This window comes from Larus michahellis, unplaced genomic scaffold (genome assembly GCF_964199755.1).
Source record: "Larus michahellis unplaced genomic scaffold, bLarMic1.1 SCAFFOLD_34, whole genome shotgun sequence".
In the NCBI taxonomy this organism is placed as follows: Eukaryota; Metazoa; Chordata; class Aves; order Charadriiformes; family Laridae; genus Larus; species Larus michahellis.
Genome location: NW_027436399.1, coordinates 1,840,648 through 1,847,062, shown reverse-complemented (window position 1 = coordinate 1,847,062; position 6,415 = coordinate 1,840,648).

The window sequence follows — 6,415 nt, the reverse complement described above, 5'->3', positions numbered from 1 at the left end:
ACGGCGTCAGGGATGTATGCCGACCCCTCACTCCCCCTTCCCCCCCTGCCACCGCCATGCTGGGTGACCGTCCCCTCCTCCCCACAGTGACAGTGGATCCCCGTGGGGAGCCCCCCCACGCCTGCATGCTGACGGAGCAGAAGCAGAGCGACACCCTGGAGGTGTTCGACCCAGCCGACGTCCAGCACATCTTCTGCATCAGCTTCCCCTCCTCCACCCGCGTCAGACAGGCGGTCGTCACCAGCACGGAGGTGACGTGGAGCCTTCTGCTGCTCACAGGTTTGGGGAGGACACTGAGGAGATGGGGAGAGCACCTTGGGGTGTGGGGACACTGCGGGGAGGGGGACACACGTGCCAGATTCAGCCCCCTGACTTCCCCGTGTGGGAGCGCAGAGGAGGGGCAGGTGTACAACCTGCAGCTGACCCTATCCCTGACCCCAGTGTCACCCCTGTAGGTGCCATGTCCCCATCGCTGTCCCCACAGGTGTCCTGGCCACACCACTGTCCCCAGCCCTGTCTCTGTCCCTCCAGGTCTCTTGTCCCCCTCCCTGTCCCCACAGGTGCCCTATGCCCAGGGCTGTGGGGACAGCGGCCGCCTGCTGGGCTGGTTCCATGGCAGCATCAGTTTTGTCCACTTCCGTGTCACAGTGAGACATGGGGACATTGGCGACCCCACTGGGGGCTGGGGAGGAAACTCCACGCTCAGTTGTGGTGTGTAATGTCACCTTTCAAGAGTACAAAAACGCATTTTTAGGTTCCAAAGCCTCTTTTTCAGGCTCCAAAGAGGCATTTGTAGGATTAAGCCAGTCAGTTTTAGGGTCCAAGATGCATTTTGGATGTCAAAACCCTCATTTTTATGGTCCAACCCCCTCTTTTAGGGACCAGATTATCATGGTTTTGATCCGAAAGCTTCATTTTTAGGGTACAAAGCCTCATTTACAAGTTCCAAAGCCCATTTTAAGATTCAAAGACCCATTGTCAAGCTCTAAACAAGCATTTTTAGGATCCAGCCAGTCATTTTTAGAGTCCAAGCCACATTTTGACTGTCCAAAGTGAGAGCGAGTGGCCCACACGCGTGTCCAGATGGGCCTCCAGGTGGGCCCCGGGGTGGCTGGGCAGCAGCCGGGCAGCGGCGTGGCAACATGACGATGTGCAGTGCGGTGTCGCGGCAACGTGACGATGCAACAATGTGCGTCTGCTCTCTAGAGCCGCTTGCTGGGAGACTGGCTGTGGTGGCCGCAGCTGGGTGCCTCTGGAGCGAGAGGAGCCATCGCTCTGTCTACCCGTCTTTTAATTACCTCCAGGGATGGTGCCTCAGCCACTTCCCTGTGCAGCCTGTTCCAATGCTTGAAAAACCTTTCAGGGGAAAGATTGTTCCTAATATCCAGTCTAAACCTCTGCTGGGGCAACTGGCGGCCATTTCCTCTTCTCCTATTTCTTGTTTCTTGGGAGAAGAGACCGACCCCCGCCTCTGTACACCCTCCTTTCAGGGAGTTGTAGAGAGCGAGAAGGTCTCCCCTCAGCCTCCTTTTCTCCAGGCTAAACAGCCCCAGCTCCCTCAGCTGCTCCTCATCAGACTTGTTCTCCAGACTCCTCACCAGCTTCATTGCTCTTCTCTGGACCTGCTCCAGCCCCTCAGTGTCTTTTTTGTGGTGAGGGGTGCAAAACAGGACACGGCAATCAAGGTGGGCCAAGTGCAATGTCCTACACTTGGGTCAGGACAACCCTCGTTACCAATACAGGCTGGGGGATGACTTGATAGAGAGCAGCCTGATAGAGAGCAGCCCTGTGGAAAAGGACTTGGGGGTCCTGGTGGATGAAAAGCTGGACATGAGCTAACAATGTGCGCCTGCAGCCCAGAAGGCAATCGTGTCCTGGGCTGCATCAAAAGAAGCATGGCCAGCAGACCCAGAGAGGGGATTCTCCCCCTCTACTCTGCTCTCGTGAGACCCCACCTGGAGTACTGTGTCCAGCTCTGGAGCCCTCAGCACAAGAAGGACATGGACCTGCTGGAGCGGGTCCAGAGGAGGGCCACGAAGATGATCAGAGGGCTGGAGCACCTCTGCTGTGAAGACAGGCTGAGAGAGGTTGGGGTTGTTAAGCCTGGAGAAGAGAAGGCTCCGGGGAGACCTTATAGCGGCCTTCCAGTACCTGAAGGGGCCCTGTCAGAAAGCTGTTGCAAGGCTGTTTGCAAGGGCATGTAGCCTTAGGACGAGGGACAATGGTTTTAAACTAGAGCAGGGCAGGTTTAGATTAGAGTTTAGGAAGAAGTTCTTTCCACTGAGGGTGGTGAGACAGTGGCACAGGTTGCCCAGAGACGGGCTGGAGGCCCCATCTCTGGAGACATTCAAGGCCAGGTTTGATGAGCCTCTGAGCAACCTGATCTAGTTGTCGGTGTCCCTGCTTACTGCAGGGGGGTTGGACTAGATGACCTTTCAAGGTCCCTTCCAACCCCACACATTCCATCATTCTCTTATTCCATGATTTGTCCAAAAGCTTGTTGCTGCTCAGGGCCCCCTTTAGGCAGATTTGTGTGTTCAAAAGACCATTTGATTTACTTTGTCTCTGCTTCTCTCTGTGAATCGAGGGAGCTCGTGACGTGAGTGTGTGCCTCACTGCGTGCAAAAGAACAATTATGGACAAAGAAAGAAAGTCCAGGACAGGGAATCTTTTGGGAAGTCTTGGGATCTGTGATTTAACAAAAATTATGTTTTCTGTTGGTCTAAGGGTAGCCACTGTAGGAAGCAGATTTCGGTGGGGGTAATGTGGACTTTACACATTGCTGAGGAATGTCTCATTTTTTTACTGAGCTATGCATTCCTTTGTTTCCATTTGTTGGCAAGTGACAAACACCCTTCTGTGTCCGTGTGCTGCTCGTTCTCCAAGTAACCCAGGTGGGAACCGGTGCCAATGGGCTGAACCGCGCAGCTTCAGTGGAGGAAGCTCAGATTGGAACAGGGCTGCTGTAAGTCCCAGGGGGCTGATGAGAGAAATGCTGGGTTGGGGGCAGGATGAAGACTGGCCATAGGTTGTGGAACACAAAGGGTCTTGATTTTCATATCTGTTCAGGCTGCATTAGCAGACGCTCAGGATCAGTATCATGTAGAGACTGCTGATTTCCATTCATGTATAAGCAGAAGAATAAAGTAGGAAAAAGAAAAAAGAAACCCTTTCTTCTTGTTGTTTAGTAATCATATTATTTCACTTTGATTACATTCCTGAAACTTCTCTAATTAAGCACATGAGAATTGAAGACTTTAAGGAAAACTATGCCCAGAGACTTGACTTGTTAGGGCGTTTTGCATGTTAATGAGCCCTCTGGTGCCAAGTGCCTGAACTGCAGATCCTGAAAGACTGAACAAGCCTCAAGACAAGTAAAAGTCAGCAGCAAACCTCCAAGAGTTTCCCAGAGTCCTTGGAGGCTGGTGAAGCAGGAAGTCAGAGGTGCTGCTTCGAGGTGGAAAATCAAACGTGGCATGTGGTTGTGAAAGCCCTTGATGTGTGTCACCAAGCAGGACAGCCAAGCCCTGACCCCATCTGCTGGGAAAGGGGATCCGTCAACTCACGGGATGCTCACACCTCAAGCCCTGCTCCCCCGGACACTGCTTCAAGGCTTCTAACAGAGATGCAGACTGCTGCATTGGACATATGTATGTTTATATTTTTTTAATAGGTACTGATACTCCTTGGGAGATCAAACAAACTCCTGAAGGAGTATTGAAGGATTCTTGATATGGTCAGGGCTGTATAAGGGCACATGTAAAGCATCCCTGCACCTGACATCTGGTCCCCTGACTACCTCAGAAGGCTGCCCTGGGTTGAAAGAGTAGGGAAAAGTTCACTTGTCCAAAATGTGGTCATGTGCTGGTGGCCAAAGGAATTCCTCGTGAATCTCAAAGATGGTGGCAGCAGATACTGCCCTGTCTCCATGAACTGCTCCGTTAGATCTTGCAGTTACCGGCACGTATCTTGGACCACGTCTGAGACCTGAAATGTCAGTAGGTGTTTGAGTCTGAAGAGCTCACTGCTGGCCTCCATCTCCAGGAATGACGCTGGGAGCTGAGACCAGCAGCTCCCATGCAGCAGGTGCCTATTTTGTGCCCACCTGAAGAGAGGCAAGAGGAATCCCCCCTCCTGTGGGATTGTGGCAGCCCTAAGTGAGAGCTGAGTCCACTTCACAGTACAGGACGCAGCTCCTTGAACAGTAAGTTACTGGAAGCCTCTCGACCTGACCAGGACGTCATGGTAAGAACTCGGCAGAAGGCCATGGTATCCCTGAGCTCTGCACCGAGCAGCTCCGATGTGGCCACTCAGACAGAGCTTGCGTGGGAACATGCTGCCACCCAGGTGTCAGGCTGCAGGGTGTGCCCTGCTCTTGTGCCAGTGTTGAATGGTAGTGGTGAGCAGACCTGTGGAAGGTGTGCCCAGGTAGAGGAACTCCTTCACCTCGTGATGGAGCTCCGTGAGGAGGTAAGTCGTTTGAGAAGTATAAGGGATTGTGAACAGGAGATAGATACCTGGAGTCGCATCCTGCCTTCCCTGAAAGAAGCACCTCAGGCAGACAGAGCTCCACATACAGAGCACTCCCCACCCTCTAGCAGCGTGGCTGAATGTGGAGATTCAGAGGACAGGGGCCAGTGGCAACAAGTCCCCGTCTGGCGTCGCAGGCGTGCCACCCAGGTGACCCCCACACCATCCCAGGTGCCCTTGCAGAACGGATATGATGTTCTGCAAAGGGAAGCGGAGGATGAGAAGGACAACAGCTTGCTGAACTCGGGGTTGTCACCGAGGCCAAGATGGATTACGCCTCGTATAACAACATCCTCGGTTAGGAAAGAAAGACGGGTCCTTGTAGTAGGGGACTCGATTCTGAAGGGAGTGGAAGGTCCCATATGTAGACCAGACCCAATCTGTAGGGAAGTCAGCTGTCTCCCTGGGGCCAAAGTTAAGGATGTCCAGAAGAAACTCCCTACCCTAGTTAGGCCTACTGACTACTACCCTTTATGGATTTTTCAGTTAGTCAATGATGAAATTTCAGGAAGAAGCCTGAGGGCAATGAAGAAAGACTTCAGGGTCCTGGGACGGATGGTGAGGGGATCAGGAGCACAAGTAGAGTTTGCTTCTATCCCAACAGTTGCGAGGATTGATGAGAAGATTAACGGGAAATGCCAGCTGTTCAATGCCTGGCTCAGAGACTGGTGTCATCGGCAGGACTTTGGGTTCTTTGATTATGGGCTGCTTTTCAGGACGCCAGGCCTGCTGGCAACAGACGGCAAAAGCCTGTCTCAGAGGGGGAAAAGGGTTTTAGGGCAGGAGTTGGCGGGGCTCATTTAGGCCATTTAAGACAGGGCCTTAAACTAGATTCGAAGGGGGATGGGCATAGATCCAAGCTTGCTACAAAAAGCCTGAAGGTGGCATGCTGGCACTAGACTTGGAAAAGACAGGGGGCGTAACCGGGCTCCTTTGGAATAAGTCTGGGGGTGGCAGAATTTCGGCTCCCGCCAGGAAAAAGGAGAAAGGACCGATAGCCCAGCTGAAGTGCTTATACACTAATGCACGTAGCATGGGCAACAAACAGGAGGAGCTGGGAGCCATTGTGCAGCAGGAGAATTATGACGTGGTCGCCATCACAGAAACGTGGTGGGGTGACTCACGTAGCTGTAGTGCTGCCATGGATGCCTATAGGCTCTTCAGGAAGGATAGGCAAGCAAGGAGAGGCGGGGGGGTGGCCCTGTATGTTAAGGAGTGTTATGAATGCTTTGAACTTAATGATGGTGATAATGAGACTGAGTGTTTCTGGGTAAGAATCAGGAGCAGGGCTAACAAGGCGGATATCGTAGTAGCAGTCTGTTATAGACCGCCCAACCAGGATGAGGAGGCAGATGAAATATTCTATAAACGGCTGGGAGAAGTCTCAGGATCGTGAGCTCTTGTCCTTGTGGGGGACTTCAATTTGCCGGACATCTGCTGGGAATACAATACAGCAGGGAGGGAAGAGTCTAGAAGGTTCCTGGAATGTACTGGGGATAACTTCCTGACACAGCTGGTGAGAGAGCCAACTAGGGAAGGTGCCCTGCTGGATCTGTTGTTTGTAAACAGGGAAGGTCTTGTGGGGGATGTGACAGTTGGAGGCTGTCTCGGGAACAGTGACCATGAAATGATAGAGTTTTCGATTCTGCGAGAAGCAGGGAGAGGGGTCAGCAGAACTGCTACCTTGGACTTCCGGAGGGCGGACTTTGGGCTTTTCAGGAGCCTGGTTGACAAAGTCCCCTGGGAAACAGTCCTCCAGCGTAAAGGAGCCCAGGAAGCCTGGATGATTTTCAAGAAGGAAGTCTTAAAGGCGCAGGAGCAGGCTGTCCCCATGTGCCAGAAGACAAGCTGTTGGGGAAAAAGACCGGCCTGGCTAAACAGGGAG